Source organism: Colius striatus, chromosome 1, assembly GCF_028858725.1.
Source record: "Colius striatus isolate bColStr4 chromosome 1, bColStr4.1.hap1, whole genome shotgun sequence".
In the NCBI taxonomy this organism is placed as follows: Eukaryota; Metazoa; Chordata; class Aves; order Coliiformes; family Coliidae; genus Colius; species Colius striatus.
Genome location: NC_084759.1, coordinates 191,123,155 through 191,150,127, shown reverse-complemented (window position 1 = coordinate 191,150,127; position 26,973 = coordinate 191,123,155). Strand labels below are relative to the sequence as shown.

The 26,973-nt window shown below is 44.8% G+C and overlaps 1 protein-coding gene across 1 annotated transcript in view; it reads right to left on the bottom strand.

Annotated features, from left to right (window-relative positions):
• Nucleotides 1–23,539: 23,539 nt before the first annotated feature.
• The window catches only part of ALG10 (ALG10 alpha-1,2-glucosyltransferase), a 57,603-nt gene continuing 54,169 nt past the window's right edge, over nucleotides 23,540–26,973 (bottom strand). The window contains exon 4 of the mRNA XM_062018546.1: nucleotides 23,540–25,844. The gene's annotated coding sequence lies outside the window, so the exon portion shown is untranslated. The remainder of the gene's footprint in view (nucleotides 25,845–26,973) is intronic.

Below are 26,973 nucleotides of genomic sequence, written 5' to 3'. Positions count from 1 at the left end.
TAATTTTTTTGTGTCTTCGGGAACAGAACTGCTCAGTCACCTGCAACTGTGACCCCACTTGTGCCCCCAGCAGAGAGGAGAGGTGGCTGGCGAGGGAGTGGAAGAGCTGGTGAGTGCAGGCCGGGGCCAGGGGACTCCCCAGAGCACCTGTGGGTACATGTGCAGAGGGCACACATGTGGGAAACTGGCCCTGACCTCTTTGAAGTCATTCTCACATCAGCTGATGAAGAGATCAGAGAGCTGCTACCAGCCCTTGCTGAATACCCACTCTGACATCAGGAAAGGTGCCTGGAGATAAATTTGGGTTATCACAGGCTTATTACCAGGGGAGCACCTTGGAGGGTCCCACGCTCAGTCGGGGCAGGCTGGGTGGGATGTTGGTCTGACCCATTTTCACCACCCTCCTCTCCCAGGAATGGCCCCAGTACCCCACAGCCTTCCTGGGCAGCATGCCATGACTGGCCCTTCCTCCTCTTGGTCCTCTGACACTCTACAGGCCATTTGCAGGACCCAGGACTATGCCCCATCTATCTGTGCAGCTGATTGGATCTACGTGGAAAGAGAACTTCCCTTTTGCTTAAGTTAGATGCAAATTTCTTGTCATTTTCATAATCTGCCCAGATAACACTAAGTCCAGCTCCCTTCCTTCAGTAGCTCCTTCATCTCTGAAATCTTGAAAACCTAACCCACAAACCCTTTATTCACCCGAGTTGTGAGTGACAATGCTGGTGGATCCCTGGTCCCAGCAAGACTTCACTGAAGCTGCAACTGATCCATATGCTTCTGTGAGCAGTGACTCATTGCCAGCCAAACTCCACACCAGACTTGTGCTCACTCTCAGCACAGGTATTTTCCCTCTCGCTTTCTAATGAAAATCTCAGCTAAGAAGGTATCAAAACCATCAATACACATTATTAGAGTATGACAAATCTACAGTGGCTATTACTTGTTGTAATTGTACTTGTTCAGGTCTAACCAGCAATGAAGCACCACAACAGTCTCTTGCTCACTGCCCCCCATCCAACCTCATCCTCGTTAGGATGGCAGAGGCCCCAGTGAAATGGAAGGAAAGAAGATAAGCAAGGTGGTTGTTGATTGAGACAAGGGCAGGGAGGGTTCACTGCCAATTACAGTTCCAGGCAAAACAGACTCCAGCACTCAACTTAGAGAGGAAAATAGGAAAGTTTACTCTACTACCTACAAGAAACAGAACAGAACATAAAGCAAAAACAGCAGGATGATGAGAAAAAATGTAACCAGCACTGTAGTGAATACAGTCAAATAAGGCACTCTGCAGTTCAGCCTTCTCAGTACTGTTTGCCATTACCTTTCCTTCTGCAGCAAGTAGTGGACTAATGTGTCCTCTGATATTTCTTTCTCCACTAATGCCTCCGTAGACTATGGGTTTTGCTAGTCTTCATTTCTTTTTCACTTGAATTTGCTTTTCTCCCCTGCAGCACATGCTGTCCTTTGATATTCATCCTTACTCACTTGACCTCATGCCCATTTTCTCCCTACTTCTTTCTTGTATGATTTCACTGAAGAGCTGGAATTTATCCAAACTGGTCTCCTGCTGCAATTTTCGTCCTGCCTACATGCTGGTAGAGTTTCCAGTTGTATTGAAACATAATTTTCTACAAGGAACTGACAATTGTCCTGAACTATTTCGTCTTTTAAACTCATTTCCACAATTATCTATTATCTTCCTTTGGTTACTGAAATCTGCTTCTCGAAGCAAATTGACTTAATTCTGTTTTGTTTGGTTCTCCCACTTTCTTTGTCAAAGAGCTATTACACTTAATGATCTGTCCCTTAGTAGTTAATATCAGCTGCACACTGGCGGTGATTTAAGAGTTCTAGGAGGGAAGTCACATCCTCATAAAAGCAGCTATAAAAACAGATATATCCATTTGAATTATGAAAAGGAAACCTAAAAGATTTCAAAAGGATCTGAACTATTAATTGACTTCCCACATCTACCTTGGCTCTACATGGTGCTTCATAATGCACTTTCTCTTCTTGATATGTCACTGACACAGCAGGAGGTAAATTAAAACATAACTTACCTGCACAAGAGGTCTGTTCAGGTTATTAATGGTAACAAATGCAGCTTTAGCTTCTGCTGACATTAAGGTGAAAAAAAAAGGCCGTATCTCTAGACCATCCTTAAGAGCTGTGCTCCCCAACAGCGACACAGAACAGCTTTAGCAATCAAACCCAACTCTGGTTTGCTATTCAAAGCAGTGTAGAGGGACCGATGCCCCTCTGTGGAGTACTCCCCACCTCTCCCTCCACCCAGGCAGTGGCAGGAGCTGCTGGCTGCTGGCAGAGGGCATGCCAGGCCCTGCTGCCCACCACGTCACCCATGGTAGGGCTGCACTCTCCTCATCACAACAGTGATGGAGAGGCTGTCCAGAGAGGCTGTGGAAGCACTGTCCACAAAGGTCTTCAAGGTTCAAGTAGATGAAGAGTTGACAGGTCTGACTGTGTCTTGTCCTACCTGTTCTTGAGGCTGGGCTAAGTGCTTGAACTCTTGTCCAAGCAGCATGCCTGTGAAGCTCCTAAGCCAGTTTCCCACCCTCCCTGAGCCAGCACAATGCTGCGATTCAGGCAGAGAGAGGGGCTAGTGGCTGCCTTCCTCCAGAAACACTAGCAGCTACTAGAAATACGTTGACCCTTGGGGACAATTCATGCTTCCAAAATTGGTCTGAGGCTGTGGGGCTGTGGCTAAGGTTCCTAGTAGCTAAATCAGCACTGAAGAGAACTTGTTTTAGACGGTACCCTAGACATGAGATGTGGTCTGAGCTGCCGTAGACCGATACTTGGCAGAAAGGTGACATATGCAGGTAAGGTGCTCCCAGAAGGGAAAGGATTGTGCCCAGTCACTGAGCAACATCTTTGAGAGGTCACATATAGCTAAGGCAGAGACAAACTCTGAGCCCTCTCTTGCTTTTGCAGGCAACAGGGGATGCTTCAGCCCCTAAGATAACTTCACAGACTGGTGTAACACTCTCTCAGCCCATTCCATCACGTCTTTCCTGTCCTGCAGCTGTCCCTCTCCCCTGGAGATGCTGTGCCCTTGGCAGGCTGGGAGGGTGAGCACATGTCCCACGCTCTCTGAAAGCAAAGTGAAGCCTGTCCCTTTTCCTCTCCTTGCCTTTATAATCAGCATCCAAAGGCATTGCTCAACTACCATGGACAATTAGGGCACAGCCCTTTCCCAGCTAAACCAATTCTGATGTCAAATGGCATCACAACAGTGCAGAGACAGAAACACTGCTAGGAAGAGCTCTGTCATTGACTCATTGAATATTAAATGGCATCAAAGCACTGCAGAGAAAATTATTTCAAGGACTAACTACTATACCAACCCTTCTGGCTTTCATTCAAGACCTGAAATATTGCAGCATTAATAAAATAGGCTTTGTAATACACGAGACACATGACAGAGGATTCAATTTGTAATGATAATTTAAAATATTTTAATAGGATTTCACCAGCTATATGAAGATTGGCAGTTTAATAATTTGTGGAAATGAGGTAAAGCTTGGGTCATATATACAAAGCTTTCCTAGAATACCCAGAAGACAGTGGAGAATAAGCCAAATATCTAGCAAATTCCTGGTCTACTTTTTCAGAGTAAGACACCAGCTCCGGCACTGTGGCTCTCACCACAAGAGCTCACAGTCTGAAATTGAGAAGGGAGAGGAATACCAGGCTTGAGCTCTCCAAGGGCTGTCTACTGAAACACAGCACTCTGCTGTCTTTGTGGCAGATGTTTTAAGGCAGTGTTTCAAGGAGTTACTTAGATGTTGGGCCAAAAATCTTATAGGAGATGGGAAGTAATTTTCCATAAAGACATCCTCAGTTTGGGTGAAGAGCAGCAGAAATTATCACACCAAAAACTCAAATTTGCAAAAGAGTGTTTTGGAAAGTCTTTAGTTGAAGGACAAGCTTTAAAAATTGCATGCAAGGAATAAGCTGGGCCTGGCCTTTATTTCCTATCCCCTACACGAGTCCTGCATGGCACAGAGCCCATGCTTGTGCTGCAATCTGCTCACAGGGTGCCCTTGCTCTCACGAACCACACATCTCTGCCCTCTGCTACTTTCCAGAAGCAAAGAGGGATAAGGATTTCTCCTTCTCCATTTAGCCAAGTCAAGACACCTGAGTGCTGCCTAGCAAAGAGGTGCAAGCATCAGCCTTGCCCTGAGAAGACAGTTCCTCGAGCTAGGCAGCAGGGACAACAGAACCACAAGCAACAACAGCAGTGGGAACAACATAAACGCCGTCATAGGCAGTGTCAGTCACTCGATTCTAGTTACACTGGATTTCCTGACCTCAATATGCACGGCTGTTCATGGGCTAATGAGAAGCAGCAAGAGAGAGAGTTCAACCTTATTTTGTGTTGTTTTAGTGAAAAAGCATAGTAGCTTTTTGCACGTATTGCATTACAAGATGCTAGTGAAAAACACAGGCTGGATTTGTCACAGGTGCAGCAAAATTACATGGCATGTCTTCGCTGCTGTAAAAAGATACTGTTTTGTCAGAGTGTGCTGGTTTTGGCTGGGATACAGCTACCTTTCTTCAGAGTAGCTAGGATGGGGCCATGTTTTGAATTTGTGCTGGAAACAGTGTTGGTAACTCAGGGATGTCTTGTTTGTTACTGAGCAGTGCTCACACAGAGTCAAGGCCTTTTCAGCTCCTCATCCCACCAGTGAGGAGGCTGGAGGAGCACAAGGAGTTGGGAGGGGGCACAACCAGAACAGCTGACCCCAACTGACCCAAGGGATATCCCACACCACAGGATGTCATGCTCAGCATAAAAAACTGAGGGAAGGAGGAAGAGGTGACATTTGGAGTGGTGGTGTTTGTCTTCCTAAATAACTGTGACGCATGCTGGAGCCCGGCTTTCCTGGGGATGGCTGAACACCTGCCTGCCCGTGGGAAGTGAGGAATGAATTCTCTGGTTTGCTTTGAGCATGTGCATGCAGCTTTTGCTTTGCCTATTAAACTGTCCTTATCTCAACCCATGAGTTCTTGCTTTCACCCTTCTGATTCTCCCTCTCATCCCACTGGGAAGTGACAGAGGCCATGCAGGGCTCAGCTGCCAGATGAAGTTCAACCATGACACAGAGGAAAAACAGGCATTTGAAGAAATCCACTAACCTGATGTACTTCACCAACCTATGGGAAAATAATACTGTGTGAGAGAAACAGAAGTTCAGTCGGTGATGTGATGCCGGCTTTTAAGAAAGAAAAGGAAAGAAACCTCTCAAAATACAATTGCTAGGAAGTTATGCAAGAAGGTTGATAAGAAGCGAAGCTGCACGCTGCCCGTCTGGTACCAGCAGGATCAGTACATTTGCAGAGGGGAGAAGGTTTCATATCTCTGTTTTGATGCTTTTTAAAAGTGACTGTGACAAAATTATAGCCTTGCTGAAATGCATCCACCATCTTTCAGTTCTGGCTTTTCAAACTATGCAACACGAGAGACACCTGGCTTAACTTATGCAACACGTGAAGCTGTATTTTGGTACACAGAAGTCAGAAAATAACCTTACCTAAGTATTTTCTGATTAGTTTTTTAGCTACTGTTGATGCTAATTAAGAGCCTATTCTGTGCAGCTGGAAGACAAGGAACACCAAAGAGCCTGCTCTGTCTTTGAGAAGCTGGAGTACAGAGAGGATCAGGCTGAGCTGGGGTTAGCTGGGATTGCTCACACTCAGTTCATATTTCAGCCCATCATTCATGCAACCACATTAGGAGCTCTGTGTCTTCAGGCATGATAGGCCATCACCTCCTTCAGATGCCCAAACACATCTCTGGTGCAGAGGGATGGATGGATGGATGGATGGATGGATGGATGGATGGATGGATGGATGGATGGAAAGCCCACAAGTACCCCACAGCAAGCTGCTGGGACTTGGCATTCACATCAAAGCTCTTGCGAAGGATGGGACTCTGATTTCATTTGTAAGCCTAATCAGATAGTAAAATAAAAGCAGAGAATCAGCATAATTAATTCAAATCGATGTCTGGCATACAGGTTCTCTGTATGAGACATCTTTCAAGTCAGCATAAATTGAAGGTTAAAATGGCCTGCCCTGTTGTAATCAAAGCAACCCATGGGCAGCCTAATTTTAATTACAGCTCCTGGGGACCATTTAGGTTCTACTCTGGATGCTGCCTAGACTTCATAAAGAAGATTATTAAAGTTGTCAGTCACAAATCATGAAAGTTCATAAGTTCAGGAAGAATTGATTGATACCAGTTTGTCCCTAACCAGAGCATAAGGAGGATTAAATAAAAAGCAATGTAAATAGCCATCTTAGGTCTGTAAAGTATTTTAGACTTCTTCGGCCTGAAAGCTGCTACATAAATGCAAGTGATTATTCCTGATTTGACTGAATAAAGAGGAAGAATGCTTGAAAATGAGGCACTAAAAACATTACGTTTCAGATGTGGAGGTTAAATGATGAAAGTAATCTTCCTTCTCTCGCCTTGCCCCGATTTCTGGGCTCAGGGATGGCAAGTGGCCCTCTGCCTAATTGCAGGGGCTACCCTGGAGGTATAAGGATGGCCCTCCTCCTCACAGACAAAGCTCCATGCAGGATCACTTGGACACCTGAAAAAACAGTTAAACATTGCTCGTGAGCTAGTCAGTGAGGTTCTCCCTGTTATCACTGAGAAAGAAAGGAGAGCAGCTCAGCCCACCTATTTCTTCAGCTGCCTCTGCATGGGGCAGCGGGTGCCCAGGCAGGATGAAGAAGGGAGCTGGTCAGGCAGATTAAGAAGATACCTAAATTGTAGGTGTATAAACTTGTCGAGATGAGCCCTGCCCTATGTCCCAAGTCACCTGCAAGCCAGCACAGAAATCCCCTGCTTGGGACAGGAGTGGGGCAAGGGAGCCTCTGCAGCCCTTTCCCATCACCATGCCCAGCCCTGTGTAGCTGAGTGGGGACTTGTTTTCCCCTGGGCTATTCAAGGCCTGTTCAGACAAAAACCCAAGGTTGTTGCACTGATGCTGGTGGGAAACATTTCCTCTGGAGCAAGGGCTGTGACACAACAGAGAGCTGCAGGGTCTGCCCCTCCATGCAGTTTAAAATCAATTATTAATGGCAAATAGAAATCTGATAATGTATATGGTATGCAATATATATTGAGCTGTACACACATGGGGTAGAAAATGGATAATAGCTGTGATTCTTTAAAAAGATGATTGCCTGGCACTCTTGCTTGATAGTTGCAGGGTTTTGCATGGCTCTCCAAAGGAAGGAGGTTTTTTCTTTTCTCTACTTCAAGAAAAGGAGAGGAACATTTTCTGATACTTTCTGCTCACTGGGTTTCCTCACAAATTTCAGAGACTCAATAATTTCAGGTTAATAGGAAGGGAAAACTCAGAACCCAAGTCATTCCTCTTGCAAATGTTAATGTTCATCTATAAATAAAACATACATTGTAAAGAAACAGCTCCTGTGTGGCAGGAGGCTAGCAGTCAGCCCGCTCTTAAATCTTCAGAGGTGGAATTTGGTGCAGCATGAGACTCCTTGGGGTGATGGTCACAGGAAGCATGCTACATTCCAGCAGCCCTGATGCCAGTACAGGGAAAAGGCTCCACTGCCTCATTTCCCCATGCCATCAGGGGCAGGGAGAGATGCCATCCTTCCTCGCTGGCTTTCTGGATGTCCACAGCCCCCACAGTAGCTGGAAGCAGGTGCTTAACTGTGGGAGGTGAAGGAGGGTGGCTGAGGGGCTTCTTGTGGCCAGCCTTTTACAGACCATCACAGGCTCCGAGCCCAGTCAGAGGAATGGTTCTCAGTGTTTGTCAAACGCCCCAAGCTCCTGTCTGGGCAGGAGATTCCACTGCTGAGTTGTTTGCCACAGGCCCACAGCCAAGCACTGGCTGGCTCCAGCCCCGACAGGCACAGCTCTGTGCCCTCAGCCAATGCTGCCCGCTGCCTGGCTGCCAAGGTGGGCAGAGGAGGCAAAGGGAGATACCTGAGGCTGTTTACCTTCACCTCTCTAGAATCTTATTTTAGTGCCTGGTCTATGGCTGATTTTCCTGGTGAAGAGGGAGGGTGCTGGCAGTGGGAGAAGACAGGGATGCTGCCATCGAAAGAGAGGAACTGGGGTTTCAAGACACATTTTTCCCAGTGCTGAGCAGTGGAGGCATTCAGACACCCAGCCATCAACTTGCAGAGTGGGTCATGGTTGGTATTTTACCTTTTCAGGTTGCCTTTAAAAGATTTACCAAAAGTAAGAAAAAGTAGGTAGCAAAATGTAAGGTGCATGATAAATTGATGAGAGCTAGTTGTGAGAAAGAGCAAAGTGATAAATGTTTAAACAATACAAGGGCATTATTAAATGAAGCTTTCATATTTTTTTACCACAAAACAGAAATTTGCATTACTGCCTTTTCCCTACTGGCTGCAGAAATGCTGCGGGATGAAATGAACAGCTTCAGCTCCAAAATCAGACCCTAGCTATTGAGTACTGTTATTGAGGAGAAAATAGCACCAGAGAGCTTTAGCTGCTCAGGGCATGAGTCACCCTTATGTAAGCGTGTCACAGGTACAGAGAGGCTGAGAGCTGGCTTTGGACATAAGCATTACACCACAGGTGGGCATTGTCCCGTTAATAAAATATTTGGAGCAATTCTTGACACACAGCCTTGCAGAGATCATGGGGAAGGGTTCTTGTTGAGTATTGAGGCAGCCCCATGGGAGCAGTTTCCCTGCAGGAGGTGGATGTGGTAGCAAAGCACACACAAGGTTGAAGAGGTGTGCTGTGGAGGTTTCTCACTCAAAGATTTTCTTGTCCCAGGGCTTCCCCTTGTTGGCTTCAAGAGGCTGCTCACAGTGAGGAATGGCTGCCAGGCAAGGGGATGGAGAGGGACATGGAAAGCTTCCCAGTGAAGCAGCAATCAAGCATCCAAAGGGAAATTATTGTCTTCATGCAAGGCTGCTTTTCTCTTTGCTTGTTTTATTGCTTTATGGAAACATCTGTCAGGCAATAATCTTTGGTTTTCATGTTTTCACTATTGCAGAAGGAAAGCAGAGCTTTATGACACTGAGACCTAGTCTCTGCTCTCATAACTTTTTTGCTTAATGTTTAAGCTGCTTTGGGCAGGGATTGCCTTTTCATTGTGTCTGCAGAGCATCTTCCCCAGCAGGGACCCTTTCTGTGCCTCAGCTGCTAGGAGCTACCATAATGAAAGCAATTAATAATAATAATAAAATATCCTTTCATTCTCTCCATGACTTGTTCTGTAGGTTCACTATTAACCCATCTGAAAGTACAGCAAGAGAACAGCAGCCAGAGACAAGGTAAGCCAAATGGGGTGGACACCTGACTACTGTCACGTTTCCACTTCAAGCAGTGATTGAGGGGGTTAATTTTAGGAGTCCCATCGCATGCTTTGTGGGACATTATTTATTTTGAAAACCATTACCTCTTGCCTCAGTGACTAGCAAGAGGGACTTTAGGTACTAAAGTCTGTTACTTAAATGAACAGAGTTTAATAACGATTTCAACCTTAGCCTTTAATGTATATTAGTTAAGATGAGACACATTTGAAGACCTTGATTACAAAATCATTTGAGCAACACCTCTACAGTATGAGCATCACATGTGGGCCAAGCTCTAAAGCTTAGTGCCAGCAATGATGTTTCTAAAGCACCTTCTACTGCTTGTCTGCCCACACTGTGGAAGTGTTCCCCTTCATGACATAGCTCCTCCCTACCCACCAGTGCCCCAGTCATCTGGCCAGTCAACTGTGCTAGGTCACAGGAGAGCATCAGAGAACCAGCAACAGCCAGTAGTTCTTTGGTGCCTACACAGGCTGGTTGAACTTCTACTGGGACATCTAAATTAAGAAACGCACTCTGACGCGGACGGCTGACTCATTTGTGTGAGGCTGAAGCGGCCTCCATCCCACGACACCCCCAGGGATCCGTGTCATGAGATGATCTGTCAGCCCTTGCCAAGGTCCCAAGGGCTGGGCCAGGGGAGCGCTGGGGCCAGAAGCCCCGGGCAGAAGCTGGCAGGTTGGAGTGGCAGCCATACAGAGCCTCAGCAGACACTCAGCCAGGCCATGCTATGGGACAGCCGTATGCTGGATTTTACAAGGAAAGAGTTACCCAGGCCAGTCTCTACTATGGGGGAGTTTCACTGCCACCTGCACATTTAGCTGTGTAATTTCAAGCAAGAGGGCAAATCTCAGCCCATTTTTCTTTCACATACTTTGCAGCTTTGGGGCATGCATGTCCTGCAACAGCCGCTGCTCTCCACCACGGCAGCTGCATCCTTCTGAGACGGGCATGGCAGCTTCCCCAGCCTAGGGAGAGACATGCAAGGTCCAATACAGCACCTGCTTTGTCATCAGTTCACACTAATTTTAACATAAACCTGACCATACAGACCCTCAAAAGCCACCAACTCCTCACAACAGCTTCAACCACACATCTAGTAGACTCCACATGAATGCTGCCTAGGCTAACACTATTAAATGTTTTTATCAGTAACCTGGAAGATAGAAAAGAATATCCAAAACATTTGATTTATTCCTAGAAAAGTCTGTAGTTAGTCCCAGTCTGGTGGGCAGAGGTGAGTCATCTAGAGCTCACCTACACCTCTCACAGCCCAAATTCACCTGCTAGGCTGCTACCGTGTATGTTTAGCTGAATCCTGGGTTCAGTGCTTTTAAAAGGTACTGGAAAATTACAAAGATATTTGCAAGGATAACTTTAAAAATGGTGTATTAATGAGGGCTTAAAGAAGTTCAGTTTTAATAATTATGTGATATGAGGTTAAGGGAAAACTTGTTCTTTGTCTACATAGACTTGAAGACGTTTCCTCCTCAGCTTCTTCGTATTTCCCTTGAGCAAAACCTATCGGAGCAGCTGCTGAAAGTGATGGGAGGAGAAACATGGTCCCTCTGTCTATAGTTGTCATCTCCAGACTGTGGGAAGATTGGCCTTGGCCAAATCCCTGGAAGAGCCAGGATACCCTCTGATGGGACAGCACAGGCACCTGCTCCCAGGGGAAGCCTTCAAACAGGGGGTGTTGAGACAGAAGAGGAATTTACCCCATCTCAACAAAAAGAATGAGCAGAGCGAAAGGAGTAGATGACTGGAGACATTCCGGGAGCAAAGTCATCTGTCAATACCCCGTTCTTGGCTTCAGCATCAGAAATTTCCTCTGAAAGTATTGCCATGGCCTCAGACAAGACAACACATGTAAATCTTTAGGTGAAAACAATGAGCCACTGGAAACACATACTTAGGAATACAGCAACATCCCTGCCAGCAGAAATCTTTAAATTAGAAGTGTCTGTGTTGATGATATTTTCTAGTGCAATGAAGGGGAAAGAGCAGGTGCAGGAACACTTTGCTGAAACCCCATGGCTCATGTGAAGAGCCTTGCATGTGACAAAGACGATCCCTTGCTGTCCTGAAGGATAAAATTCTCCTGAGACCAAGAGTTAAAAATTCAGCAGAGCAACATGGATAATGCTTGAGGGAAGGAACAGAGTTTAGTGTCCAACAAGCTCATTGTGTGACTCTGCTACTCCAGAGTCATGTCAGCCTTTGGATAAAAAGGAAGCAACAAGGTCCTCTGAACTGCTCGGTCCAAAGCTGCAAGTGACAGAGCAGCAGAGAAGATGACTGGGAGCTTTCAAGGCTTCTGAGAGGCACGAGAGAGAAACTTTACACATTAACACCCTGTGTGTGCAATAACTACATTTTCAAAACCATTTCAATGAGAAGAACTAATGTCAGAGGATGGATTTAAAATGTTATTTAAGCATCTGAAGAGGCAGTGAGGCTTTTTATGTTACTCTCAAAATCCCACGTAGGTCCCTGCACTCCCACAGGTTCCCTGGCACACCTGCTCGTGGAGAGCCAAAGCATGACGCCACCAGGTGTGGCCGAGACCGATGCTGAGGCACACACACAGCCTGAGCCACGTTACCATGTAGACTAACTAGCATTGAAAGGATTTTGGCATTACAGATCAGCTGAACACAGCAAGGTATTGTCAGAAAGGGACTTGAATCATTGCAGCAGGAGAGCTGTGCTGTGATTCCCAAACATGAGGGATAGCAGGTGGCAGCAGTGCTGATGTGTATCTAAGGAAAAACAAAGACAGAACCCAGGGTGAGCACCCAGCTAGGTCCAGAAGCCATGAACAAGACAACAGTCACAATAAGACCCAAGTGTATTCAGCATAAGGGGCAAATTCTATTTGCAAGCAAAGCAATTCACTTAATGAAAGGGTGACACTTCTACCATTTGAAAAAAACAAAAGGCATGACAATAACAGTAGGACAAAGCTCTCATGAGAAACATTGTCTCAATAAACTTGCAAAGCAACATTCACCATGAGATTGGTTTGCGACACAGAAAATAAATGAACTAATATTATGTTTCAAAACAGAGACTGGAAATGAGGACAATGTGATCATAGCAAATGTATATAAAAACAATTAGTGACAGGCTGATGTTAAGACAGAGAATTCAGCTTGCTTTATGCAGCGGGCACATCATAAGCTGATCGACCAGAGAGATATTAGCATGTAGGTATAAGAGTCATTACTTTTGAACGGGGTTTTAAAGAGCAAGAGAATTCTTCTGTGCTCTGGGATTGAGAACAGCCTACAAATGGTGTTGCACAAATGAGTACATCTTGTGATTAGAAAGCAAAAGGCATTCTTACAAAATGAATGAAGGTACTTAATGAGCTGAGATACATTAGGGATATAGAATATCACATTGATATTAATCCCATGAAAATACACATTGTGTGAAACCCCATCACGGTGGGGAATAGAATAAAAAGTGTTGACGGACTGAAAAAGTTAGTTGTTACTGAGCAACTTTTGCTAGACAAAATGCTCACCAAAATACAGCCAAATACATTTCTAAGTGAGAGGTTTGAACGTGATCAGTGCCCCAGAAGGACAATCATGTCTGGCTTCCAAAAAATGTGATTTTGACCCTAAGGCAAAGGTTATGCAAACTGGAACATCCTCAATTCCCTGCCCCAAAGGCAGATGCTTGGGCTTGCCCCAGCACTCATCCCAGCTGCCACAGCCTGGCCTGTGAGCTCCTAGAGGAAAAGGGGAAAGCAGGAGCTGGTCTGTTGACTTACACACTGCAAAAAGTGCTCCTACTTTCCAGGAAAACACTTTCAACCTAGAAGAATAATTCTACAGAGATGAGTAAAAGTTAAAATGGGCCGATATACATAAGTAGGATACTTTAGAAATGACAGCACATGGTGTGATTCTGAGCTAGGCACCTGATGCTGTGTTACAGAGTGAAATGGAGCCATTGAATTATTCACATATTTCAATTTAGTTTCTTAAGACTGATACTACTGAATTTTGGTATATCATTTCCTTAGACTGGTAATGTTTCTGAAGGCCTCAGGACCTTTGTATGTCTAAAGTTTCTTAAGACTGTTATTGTTTCTCAAGGCCCTATTAACGTCAGACAAAGCATTGTCTAGAAACAGAATTCCCAAGATAAGACCAGCAGATGTTCAAGATGTAAGTTAACTGAGTTAGCAGAGTGTCGCAGAGTGATAACAAATCACTCATTCAGTAATGCATGTGTCAAGAGCTGATGGCAAGAGAAGCTCATCAAGCAGACAAGTGATGAAGAGTATGAGAGGGCCACCACTGGAGGAAAAAATGAATTGTAGAATTGAATAATTGCTTCCTGGAATTATGGTAAATAACCCCACAAAAGACATTGAATATTCAAGTTTTAATGTATAAAATGACTGTACTTTTGTCTTGTGGCATCCACATTAGGTGGAAAGATCCCCCGTGCATCCAGCACTGCATTAAAGAATACCTGCTTAATAATAACTCTGTTGTTACTGAGTCTTTACTTTGGAATCCTTACCCAGCCACACCAAACTTCCCACTCTCAGTGATGAATGTTAGAAAGGAAGGGGGTTTGGAAGCTTGGATTTGGAATCAAGAGCATAGAAATGGAAGTGTATTTCTCCAGCTCACCTTGGTCTGGAGGTTTGTAAGGAGAAATCACAGTTCTCAATAAGACTGAGAATTAAGGTTCCAACAAGGAAAAGTTCATTAAGTGCTGGAAACAGAACAGTATGGTTTCCTTGAACACAGAGTCAAGTAGACTTGCTCCAAAACATGCTCTCATTCAGCTGCAAGTTAGTGGCCTGATGGTGATCAGTTATGGAGTAACAGGACTGTTTTTATGCATTGCTGGTACTGAGTGAAATTATGTCAACTAGCAATTAGGTCAACTAACATTACAGTGGTCCCTCCTGTCCCTAAATTTACAGTATTATTGCATCCAGTTCTCAAATTCATTAAATCCTTCTTCCCTTGACAACAGCTGGAACTAGTTGGACGTGCTGGTGTTCTAGTATTTAAAGCCCAGTGATCATACAGGTATATGAGCAGCACACAATAAACCACAGAATCACAGAATGGTGGGGGTTGGAAGGGCCCTCTAGAGCTTATCCAGTCCAACCCCCTGCTAAAGTAGGTTCACCCTATTTAGGTCACACAGGAACGTATCTATGTGGGTTTTGAAAACCTCCAGAGATGGAGACTCCACAACCTCTCTGGGCAGCCTGTGCCTGGGCTCCCTCATCAGAACAGGACGAAGTTTTTACTCATGTTCAAGGGGAATTTGTGTTCCAGCTTGTTCCCATTAGCTGTCCTGTCACTGAGCACTACAAAGAAAAGACTGGCCCCATCCTCTCAACACCTGTTTTTTAGGTATTTATAAGCATTGATAAGGTCCCCTCTCAGTCTTCTCTTCTCCAGGCTAAACAGCCCCAGGTTTCACAGCCTTTCCTCATCAGAGAAAAGTTCCCGTCCCCTCATCATCTCGGTGGCCCTGGACTGGACTCTACAGAAATTCCCTGTCTCTCTTGAACCCGGGTCACTGCAAACAGTACTGTAGAATTGTGGATCCCACAGCTTAAGTGTAGCTTATCTTTTAGGCACTCATCAGGGGTTCACAACTCATTGCCAAACAGATTTTCAGAAAAATTAATGTAACACATAGCTTGATTTAAGGAAAAAGTCCATACAATGAATCATTGTTTTTCGTCATTCTGACTCATGTCTTTTGCTGGGGTCCAGAGAGAAAAGCCACTCTGGGCTTCGTGTCATAGCACAAAAGAAAAGGATCTAGTCCTGTAAAAGCTCAACTGTGCCTGATGAGTCTGGGCTCTGCTCTTGGCTCACAAGGTGAGCAAAAGAGAGTCACTCACTGAGCTCCACATCACCTCCCTTGCCTGGATCACTGATATCAGCCTCCCTTTGTAAAGCTTTTGGCAATGCATTAACGAGCAAACTCTGAACATGTTCATTACCGATCATCTCAACTGCATTATCTGTCATTCTTCTTCAGCAGCCTTTTGGTGCCTTTTTTTCCACCACAGCCTCACCACCTTGTTCAGCCTTTGAATCTTATTTTTCCCTCTTTTCATCAGAACAGTGCATTTAGGCTTTTCTCACTTCTGCATGATGTAATGCTTTCCTAGGTAAACTATACAATGAAGTGATTCTGGACAGTGCTCTGTAGTAGATTAGTGCTATGAAATCTCTTATTAAAATTAGTGTCTATATGAACATCTGTCAGGATGTTTAAATTAAAATGAGTGAATTACTGCTCAGAAAGAGAAAACATTTTTCACTTAAAGAAATGACAACAAAATTGTCCTAGTGTTTTTGCATTGTAGGAATTCCTCTCTTTCTGACACTTTTTCCATTCCAAGTTAGAACTGAGGAATCAACATATCAAACATTCCTGAACTTAATGGCTTTTGTGTCACACAGGACAAAATGCACTTCTTCGGGCATTAATCTTTGGCTTTTACAGTTGGTATTATATTAGATTAATCATATTTGGATTCTCATACTCTTTTTACTCCCTTTTGGCACTAGCATGCCATGGCTTCACCTTTTTCATGTCCCATTTCAAGCTTTTCCCAATTGCAGGGACACTGCAGTGGAAGGGAAATGAGTTGAGAACATCTCAGGTTAACTGATCAAGAGAGTTTGTTTTCCAGTTGAATATTACAAAGGGGAACAATCATATGGAGAATGTCTGTTTCCGTGAAACACTTTTGTTACCCCTTCTGTGTTATAACACAGTTTCTACCTTTTCCCATTGCTTAAGATTTAATTTTTAATCTAGTAACTGTAACTCCTGACAGAAGCACATCACAGAAACAGGGAGCTGAGCAGTCCTTACGAGCATCTCATGCTGCAAAGAGCAGGCGGTGGAGTCTCCTGCCGCAGCTGTGAGGCTGTGGTGGGTGAGGACAGCCAGAGCTCCAAGGAGCAGCCCCTCTCCTCTGGCATCTATGCCAACATGACCCCGTCCCTCTCACCCCAAGGACAGTGGCATTTTCCATACTTGGTTATCTCCACTCCTCGACATTTTAGTCCCTTCCTCAACTGCTTTGCTATCATGTTAATTAACAGTTAAGACATTAGCACTGCCTATATTTTCATGACAGCCCCCAGGGCTGGAAGCAATTAATTCAATGCAGAACTACTACAAATACCACAAAGTGAAGGCAGAGGCAGACCAGCTTCAAGACAGGAAATAATAACAAAGCCAAGCAAGTTCCATCCTTCCTTCTTTCCTACAGTGTTTACTAATTTGTCTTTATGTGCACTTTTTTTTCCTTCCAAATAACGATCTTCCTGAGGGAACACAGTTGTGAACTTAAGTTTCACATTCTGCTTCAGTTCATATTCAGTTCATATTTTTATATCCTGCTTCATATTCATATTTGCAAGAACAAGAACTTCAAGTCAGCCTTCTCAGCTTTTCCTTCCGAGTCTTGGCAAACAAATGATTTTATTTCCAGAAGTGCTGAGCACCCGGTGCTCCAGCTGAAGTCAGCAGAAGATATGAGATACTTTACAGTTCTGAACACCACACTATTTTTCCCAATATCTTAAAGAGACAATGTTTGTTTCCTGTTTTTTTCTTGACCTTATATGACAGAGCTGTGAAACATTTTGAAGCCAGTTCTCTCAGTAGATTTCTCTGTAGTTCTTAAAAGTTCTCCAAATGTGAAAAGAAAAAGGGAGCTTCCCTGAACTCACTACTCAATGCCTTGTCTCAAAATGCTACCTCTTCACCAGCTGCATTTGGCTGACACCTGATGTGATGCTCTAATCTGCTTCCCCTGAGTGCACTCATATCTCGAAGGCCTGAAGGATTTCTTTAAATCGTAGCCAGCCTCCTTGTGTTTAAAAATCCTCAGGGAAACACTACAATTTAATGCAAATTTTAGATTCCCAAAGAGTAATTTCCAGCATTTAACTTTCCACGGGAGACAATGAGCATTTTAGCTCTCTATTGATATAAAAAATACCTTTTTTCCACAGAAAAAAAATGTATGTTGTCATTTCTTGGCCCTCGTTTACATTTATATGGCACACAGAATACTTGGCAAGGTCTGTCTCAGAACCTCATCCACCCTCTGTGACTTAGGCTCTTTCTTTCTGCCTCTGCTTTCACAGTCCATCACCAGCTTTACCCCCAGCTCCCCTTGGGCCTGCTTTCCAAAGGTTGGGACAGCAGCAGTGACACGGTGTGAGTGAAGAGGACAGAGATGCCATAGGTAGACCAGGACCCCACGACCTAGTCCATCTGTCTTCTCATACAAGCCAGTCACAGTGGCAGCACAGGTCAGCATCTCATCTTCAGCATTGTTAATGAACAGATTTCTCTTCTCTCAGGTTCATATCTTAGACAAGAGGGGAGAGAGAGAGGGGGGAAAAAAAGAGAACCAAACAGCTGGAAAAGGCACAATCTGTAAGATGGGCTTTGCGATGCCCAGTACCGCCTATGTGGCTACAGGATTTGCCTCACACCTAGGGGCAGCAGCAGAAGCATAGAGAGGAGTCCAGGAGAGGCAGGTGGGCTGTGCCCCAGTCTAAATATTCCTTATGCAGGCACTTCAGGCTTTCATTCTTAAGTCTAGATATATGTTCAGCTACAAGGGCTAAAATGCAGTCAAATCCATGCTAGTGAATGATAAGAGCCTGCAAGACATCAAGATAGGACAAAATCAGAGTGTTTTTGTCTTTACCACTGCTGCAATCCCCAACCTTTTCCATTATAACAGATCTCTCTTTATTTAGCACTGTCATCACCATGTTGTCCAGAAAACAATGGAAGAACAGGGAAGCCACGAGCCTGAGTGACAGAAAAGAAGGCTCAAGAACCTACAACATCCTGCAGTTTCCTTACAAAGCTCCCTGCTATCTCACAAGTGTATTAAACAGAGCAGGCAATCAGGTACAAATCTGAATACTCCACCATGGTGAAAGTGAGAAAGAGGAGGAAAAGCATCCAGAGCAGCTCTGCAAGTCTCCCCAGAGCTCATATAAACCATGATCAATGTGTTCCATGCCCAAATTCAGTAGCTGAGATACAGCACCACAACATCAACCACTGTGCAGGCTAATGAACAATGTCACATCAGCATCTCCTGTGATAGCAGCCACCAGTAACAAAGAAATCTCTACAGTCTCTAAGCCATCACTGGATTTAAAGCCAGATCATGAATGAGATATGGCCAAAGCACAAAATGGGATAGAAGAGCTTACCAGGAAGGGGGTCTGGTGTTTGAATCTTTCCATACTGATTGTCTAAACTATGCTTGTCAATATTCCCTAGCTCCCACTGAGACCATTGACTGCATTTGCTCTTTACAGAAGGTCTTTTTCAAGAATAGTTTGTTATTTTATTCCAAAATGCCACTTGCTGATCCTTCCTTCAAACCGAGAGCGTGCTAGTTTAAGGGACATACTGAGCTACCTCACCTGTGAGTGCTGACATTCGGGTAACAGCACTGCCTTCCCCATCTCACAGAGGGCAGCACTCCCAATGCACTGCCAAAATGCCTCTTTGCTCTGCAAATCCCATGGTCATCTGCTGGTTTTTATCTCCCTTAAATGAGAGCCTGTGATGCCCACAAAATCTCTTCCACTATAGGAGATAACGAGGTATAGGTGATTAGCAGGGCTGAGTGCCCATTTGTAGGGAAAAACAGACATGAGGAGCAGATGGGGAGGTCAGGCTTCTGATCACAGTCACACAGCTGGGCTGGAGCTGTGAGACTATACCAAGGGAACCACGAGGACAAAAGAAATGCAGCACCCTGGAAGTGGCCGAGTGCCCCTGAGAGCTACCAGCTGAGCATCAGTGCTTGGGGCAACACCTACCCTTGCTCACCTGGCTGCAAAAGTGGTTTGGATCTGATCCCCCAGACCTTGCTCTCTTTCCCTCAGTCCCTCCTGTTCTTAGTTTGTAGAAGCAACAGCATCAGCTTATTTTTCCTCATGGCTAAGTTTCCTGATAGCCTAATGGGCATAATGAGCATGAGAAAATATTTATCTGATCCTGGAATCACAGCTTATGTGCTGGTGGCTGTTCTCATACATTGCAAATTGCTTTATTCGGTACAGCTGTTAGGGGTCTATTGTTATTGCAGGCACTCTGAAGATTTATATACAGAATTTTGAAGGCCTAGAATGCTTACGGGTTTCTTTTAATAGGATTTGTTAATATTAAAAACATTGGTACATAACCTAAAGGGAAAAGGATCTAAAAGCTAAGAAAATACAGCCCTTTTCTGGCTCTGGTCCTGGCTCTACCTCCAATTACTCCCTAGCACATCTTTAATATACTGATTGTTATCTCACCATTACTATAAGTGGTCAAGATTCCTCTGCATAGTGTGGAATTTAACCACTGTGGAAGCTGCAGGGAGGGGAAAAAAAAGAGGATTTTTTTTTCCTGATGCTGCAGGAAAACAGAGGGAAGAACAATGTTACCTTCCCTCTGCAAACCTGTACGTTAGCTTTGGACTTTCACAGGTGAGCATTCAGCATCCCATGGGATACACCTTCAACTGGGCACTGCTTGTCTGTGACAGTCTGTGTCCCATGACTGTGAGTCACAAGCCCTAAGGGTGATGAAGTCACAGCCAGCCAAGTGAGGATCCCAGGATGTGGTATTGCAGGACAGCAAGAAAAGGAGTAGTAATGGTGTAGGAAAAAATATACTAACTCACTGATTTCCATCAGCTAGTCCCTCATTTCTGGCAAGAGCTCAGTTGCAAGTGGAAAAAACTGCAAGCAGTGACTGCCTATTCTTACCCTGCTTTCACAGAGTGGCTGTGCTGCTGCACAGCCCAGGAGGTACCTGAAGGCACAGAATAATCATACCCTGTAAAGTATTTTTTGTGTGTTCCAGGTTAGCTGCAAGTGGCCAGCACCAGATTAGAATCCTCTGGTTGGCTGAAGAATAATTAAACAAAGTAATGCAGACCATCTTTACTAATGTTGAATACTTCATCAACACAGTAAACCTTTGCTTTATTAAAGCACTAATTCTTTTCCATTGGGCCATTTGTATATTTTTATGTGTTTTTCATTTTACCAGCAATTTTACTGTCTGTAAAGACTTACAGGATTTGTTCAGCAAATGGATTATTATTATTTTACAGAATCATAGAATCATTCCAGTTGGAAGGACCTTTAGGATCAAATCCAACCACTAACCTAATACTGTCAGGCCCCTCACTAAACTAAACCATATCCTTCAGCACCTCTTCTATGCATTATTTGAATATCTCTAGGGATGATGACTCCATCACCTTCCTGGGCAGCCCCTTCCAACGTTTAATAACCCTCTCAGTGAAAAAGTTCTTCCTAATGTCCGATCTAAACCTCCCTTGGTGCAATTTGAGCCCATTTCCTTGTGTCCTATCATTTGTTACTGGAGAGAGGAGATCAACCCCCACCTCACTACAACTCTTCTTCAGGTAGTTGTAGAGAATGATCAGATCTCCTCTGAGCCTCCTCTTCTCCAGGCTAAACATCCCCAGCTCCCTCAGCTGCTCCTCATAAAACTTGTCCTCCAGACCCTTCATTGGCTTTGTTGTCTGCCTCTGGACATGCTCCAGCATCTCAATGTCCTTCTTGTAGCCCTGAGCTGAACACAGCATTCGAGGTGCAGCCTCATCAGTGCTGAGTACAGGGGGACAACCACTTCCTTGACCCTGCTGGTCACACTGTTTCTGATACAAGCTCGGATGCCATTGGCCTTCTTGGCCACCTGGACACACTGCTGGCTCATGTTCAGCTGGCTGTCAATTAACACCACCCGTCCTTTTCTGCAGGGCAGCTTTCCAGCTGCTCTGCACCAAGTTTGTAACATTACACAGGGATGTTGTGGCCCAAGTGCAGGACCCAGCACTTGGCCTTTATGAACGTTGTACACTTGGCCTCAGCCCATCTCGCCAGCCTGTCCAGGTCCCTCTGAAGAGCATTCCTGCCCTCAAGCAGCTCTACATACACACACAGCTTGGTGTCATCAGCAAATTTACTGAGAGTGCACTCAAGTGTCATTAAAGTAAATCCAGGGTCTACCCTAGCAATATTTTCCAAGCAAATTTCTCACTGACAGAACAAGAAAATCTGATGAATCTGATCCTGTCTTGAAACAACAACAAAAAAGTAAACATAAAGTTAATTTCAACAAAATTATAGCTGTTTCACCACTACCTTAAGCAGATGTTTCCCAGCGATGGCACTGGACAGCATGGTACGACCCAGGCTATCCCTTGGCAGGTACCATTTGCCCAGTGATTTCAGTACAGGGCCTGGGGACTGGAAATACAAGCAGATCTTGCAATTGTTTTGTACCAATCAATAATATCTTCCTGTGGTGCCAAAACCTTTTCTGTGCAAAGGCAAACAAGGAGCCAGCTGAATGCAGTTTCATGTATTTCAATGTTGGTGTGGGTTAATTGTGCTCCTCCTCGCTGTGTCTTTTATCTTTGTCATCATAATGGGCAATGGATTATTTTGTGTGTTGTCATTATCATGGATTCTGTACTTCAAAATTTCTTCAAAAGCCTCTTTGACAATGTCCTCCAATGCCCCAGAGAGAAAGGCAATGCCCTTGGGAGCATAAGCCTAAAAATTCAACCCTGCGGGGACTCCAAAGCATTTCACACTCACCTGACAAATAACTGTATCCTGTTGGGAAACCTCCGACTCAGCTCCATGAGGCAAACCCCATGCATTTTGCATCCTGAGCTGCTGTTTGTTGTCCCTGAGGGAAAGCTTCTGCGGAAATCTGTCAGAAATCTGTTTATTTCACCACAATATAAAATACTTTTTCATGACAAGATTTGAGATCCTTTATGTGCACACTGGTTACCGATGCTTGTAGGCTGCTATGTATTCCGAGACATACTGCTTCTTTAGACAGATGAGCCTGCCACATAACTAAAGCAGGGCTTACAGACAGCTCAGGAGCAGATGTTATGCCAAGGAGGAGGTGCAGCACTGAGCAACAATGACAGGAGAGGTAAACAAAAACACGTTGCAGCCTTTGACTTTGACTCCTGGGTGTCTACCACAAATTTGGACATATCTGCTTTTTTTGCCTCAAAGTAGCATATGGAAAAGCTGCTAGATGGTTTGAAGGTCCTCCTTGTGTGAGTTTGCATGAATGGGCTCTATAGGTGCCTGTGAACATTCACAGTGAAATAGGAACCATAAAACAAGAGGCTGAAGAGAGGACAAGGAGAACAAGTCTGTGGAGGTTTCCCAAAGACTGATGGTCTCTGGAGACTGGTAGACCCACTAAATCCACAAAACTGATGAACTCAGGATGCTCAGAGTCCACCTGGTCCACACAAAGCCACCAGCACGTGCTGACATTACCAGTGGGCTGTGTCTCTTGGTCTACACTCCGGAGGCTGGTGAATGCCTAATGTGGACAAAACCCACAGAGTCACACATACACTTGATAAGGAAAAAGGCCCACCAAGAGGATTCACCGTGAGCAGCTCAGAAGCCAGCAGTGCCTCTATGAGACCCTCTGCTCCCAAGGACGTGGCTGGGTTGACTTCCCCATCTCATGTCCCACTGCTGCCTTTCAGGATGTGCCCATGCTGGGTGAAAGCCATCAGCTAATAACGACAGCATCTCCATGGCCAAAGAAGCCTCTCAGAAACACTAGTCATGGTCTACATTCCCCATCATGCAAGGGGAAAGGGGACATAAAATAATTTTGATCTTGTTTAAATGTAAAATTCTGAAAACATTTACTTGTTAATGGTGTGGCCTACTTGCCTGGATAAAGGTAATCACACCATGCAAAAGGCATATGCTGCAAACGCATGGGCTGCAGACAGAATAAATGGACTCACTTTGGTGGGGAAGAGAAAAACATATGTTACTTTTCAAATTAAGAAAACACTGCATTATTTATTAAGGTCAAGCTGAAGAATCCTGAGACAGCCACAGAATAGTTGCTTGTCATCTGTCAGTGCAAAAATGAATCTTTTAAAATTAACTACAGGCAAAGCAAGCTATTTGTTTAAAAAGTCAACATGTTTCTAATAGGCAAAATGTCTTGAAGTGGTTTGAAAACTGTTAGCATTTTCATTTTTATAATTACATTTTTATAATTACATTTTTAAATGACTGGAAGAAAAAAAAAGATTTTTAAGAGCTCAGATGGGGAGTGAGGCAAGTTTCTGAGAAAACTGGAATGCCCCATGCAAAAAGACCTATAGCAATAGTCTCTCAACTCAGTAAAGCTGCTGGCAAGCTGTGCATTCTTGTTTTAAAGTACCTTGATTCTGAAGTGTTTAGTGCAGTGTTTAGTCCCAGGTCAGATACTCCAGGCCGCTCTCTGTATTGTTCAACATCAGACTTCCATTTTAAATGCATCTTGACAAGTTTCCTTCAGCTTCTGGGATACATTTAGCACCCAAATTTCTTTTGGGGAATGGCCATTTATACTTCTGCAGAAATAGGCATTGTTCCTTTGGTATTATAGTCTGACCTTGGGGTTGGGATTAAAAGGATGAGGAACTTAAAAATATGTCTATAACTCCAAGGTTTTAGGAAGTGTCTTGCTGGCATTTTTGCATAAAGGGAAATCTGTTTTTTCACAGGGTGATGTACAAGAGGCCCTGGAGGCACACAGCTCTTGTAATGAGCACTGCTGTGCCATGTGTTCAGTAAGGAGGGTATCGTTAGCAGCCCTTTGACAGATGGATTTCCCCTCATACAGACTACATGTAGGCATGGATTTTTAACCATGAGCTCGAAATTACCTTTAATAGAACTGTGGTTTGTAGATGGAAGGATGAAAGGAATAAATCATTTTGAATAGAAATGGTGACAAACAACTGGAGAACGGCTTTTGGACGCGGGGCATGTCCACCCTGAGCCCACCTCTGGTGCTGAGCACTGACTATAGAATCAGAGAATTGTTTGGTTGGAAAAGACCTTTAAGATCATTGAGTCCAATCTTTAACCTCACACTGCCAAGCCCACCACTAAACCATGTCTCTCAGCACCTCATCTACACGGCTTCTAAATATCTCCAGGGATGGTGACTCCACCATGACCCTGGGCAGCCTGTGCCAGTGTCCAACAACCCTCTCAGTGAAAAAGTCCTTCCCAACCTCCAATTTAAACCTTCCCTGGTACAACTTCAGAGCATTTCCTCTTGTCCTATTGCTTGTTACATGAGAGAAGATACTCACTCTCACCTTGCTATAACCTCCTTTCAAGTAGCTGTAGAGAGTGATAAATTCTCCCCTCAGCCTTCTTTTCTCCAGACTAAACACCATCAGCTTCCTCAGCCACTCCTCATCAGACTTGTGCTCCAGACCTTTCAGCAGCTTTTTTGCTCTTCTCTGGATATGTACCAGCACTTCAAAGTCCTTCTTGTAGTGAAAGGCCCAGAACTGAACACAGTATTCGAGGTGTGGCCTCACCAGTGCAGAGTGCAGGGCCAGAATCACTGCCCTGGTCCTGCTGGTCACACTATTTCTGATACAGGCCAGGATGTCATTGGCCTTCTTGGCCACCTGGGCACACTGCTGTGTGCTGTGACCCTGCCCTGGTACTTGAGGACCAGATGCTGCTGGGCTCGCTGGGTTCACAGTGAAATAAAGATGGGCTGATCTCCCTTCATCTTCAAAGGGGAGGTGGCTGCACTGGTAACTATGCTTTATGACCAGGGGATGGCCATGAGATGACACCTCAGGGAGGACCACTACTATTTATGGTCAGGGAAGAAGAACCCAACACACGTGCTCCAGGATTTAACCACGCCATACCCTTCAGAAAGCAGGTGAATTGACCAACACATTGTCAGTCACTTATTTTATCTTCTCCCCAGAAGTGGGATGTTCTATTTTGTTAGTTTAGTTGGTCACGTTATTTTCCATTTGCTTGTTGATGGTACTTATTACTGGTATTTGCATGTGCAGTGTGCTTTATCCTAGGAGGAGGACAGGTTGAAGAAGCATGCTCTGAATTTATAACAGCAGTGTGATCAGCATGGTCTTTTCCACTTATCAGCAGCCCCTGAAAAAATTGTGTTTGGTTCTGTGATAAGCTTTATCCTTCCTGCACAGAGGAGGGTTGTCTAAATGACTGAATTTTCAGGTCAATAGTGGAAACTTAACACTAAAAAACACGGAAAGCATTTCCAGACAATCCAAGATTGAAATATTTCAGGGTTTGCATCACATTTAGAAACTTTACTCCTGGGCAGCTTGGAAAAGTTTGGCTGGTTTTGTTTTTCTGAGGAATTTGTGAGACACGAAGCGGCCTGGCAGGCAGGACAGAATGCAGCTTTCCTCCCACCAGCTCCTGATGGCTTCATAGCAGTGTATAGGGTCTGTGAGTGCACCCCTCTACTGTGGACTGGGGCAGCTGCTTGTCCACGTGCAAAGCTGCTGCTGGGCAGAGGGCTGCTGGGCAATAAGTATCCCTGTAAAACATAAAAATCACACACAACTCCAAGCACAAGTAAAACTCATTATCGAATATATTCAAATCTGCATTTTAAGATGCTTTTCAGGCTCCACTGGGTCTCACACTGGGGCTGTCCCCATGCCAGTGGGCTTGCTGGGGGACATGTGGGCTGATAGGCCACGCCTGGGCAAAAGAGATCCCCCATCCCCAAGACCTCTGTACAGCTAAGCAAGCTCTCAAGAGGCCATGCCTGTTCTTAGCCATGCTCATTCCTTGTTGTATGCTGACCACGTTACAGGAAGTGAAAATCTCTGTGTTTCCAGGTCAGCTGGAGAGAAGACTCAGGTGGTTGATGATGCTCCTCCTGTGAGTCAAGGTTTCCTCCCAAGGGCACTAGTCAGATCATTACAGGTGGAGGTTAGGTAGCAAAGTGGCATGTGTGCTGTGTGACTGATCAGGGAGCTGAGGTCCTGCTGTGCACCAGGAGCCAGCCAGGCTGGCAGTGTCAGTACCCCCAGGAATGGGGGAGTCCACCTTGTCTATGAGTATTGTGCTGAGGCCACGAGGAGCTGGCCGGATCCAGCAAGAAGACCTTAGTTTTCAGTGCAAACTCAGTGCTTGTGCTTCTGGCACAGCAAGGCCATCCCAGTCAGATACAAGGCATTACAGAAAATGCATCACATTTTCGCAGAATTATTTGCTCAGCTGGGACCATTGTCAGATCTCATTGCATCCCTCAGTACACTCATGACCCTTCCTAGCTTTCTGCTGTTTGAAAATTGAATAAACCTGGTTCTTAGTTTATCATCTGAGCAACCGGCAAAAGTATTGAGTGACACTGGGTGCAGGAGAGGTGCCTATGGAAACCAGAGCTACTGTGTCCACGCTGGTCATGGAGCTTGGACCACAGTCCTGCAGCCAGCTCATGAAACTGCAGAAATGGGTATCCAGTGTCACATCCTTTCTGAAACACAGCATCTGCCTCTCTCCTGTGGTCCCTGTGGCTTGTGCTGCTGTAAATGGAAATCACCTTTGTTAAAGATCCTAAGTTCCTCACAAATCCCTGGTAGCTGTTACTTATCCTTTGTTATCTTCTAGGTATTTACTGATGGTCAGATTATCTCCTTCCCTTCTGGAAGAAGAAG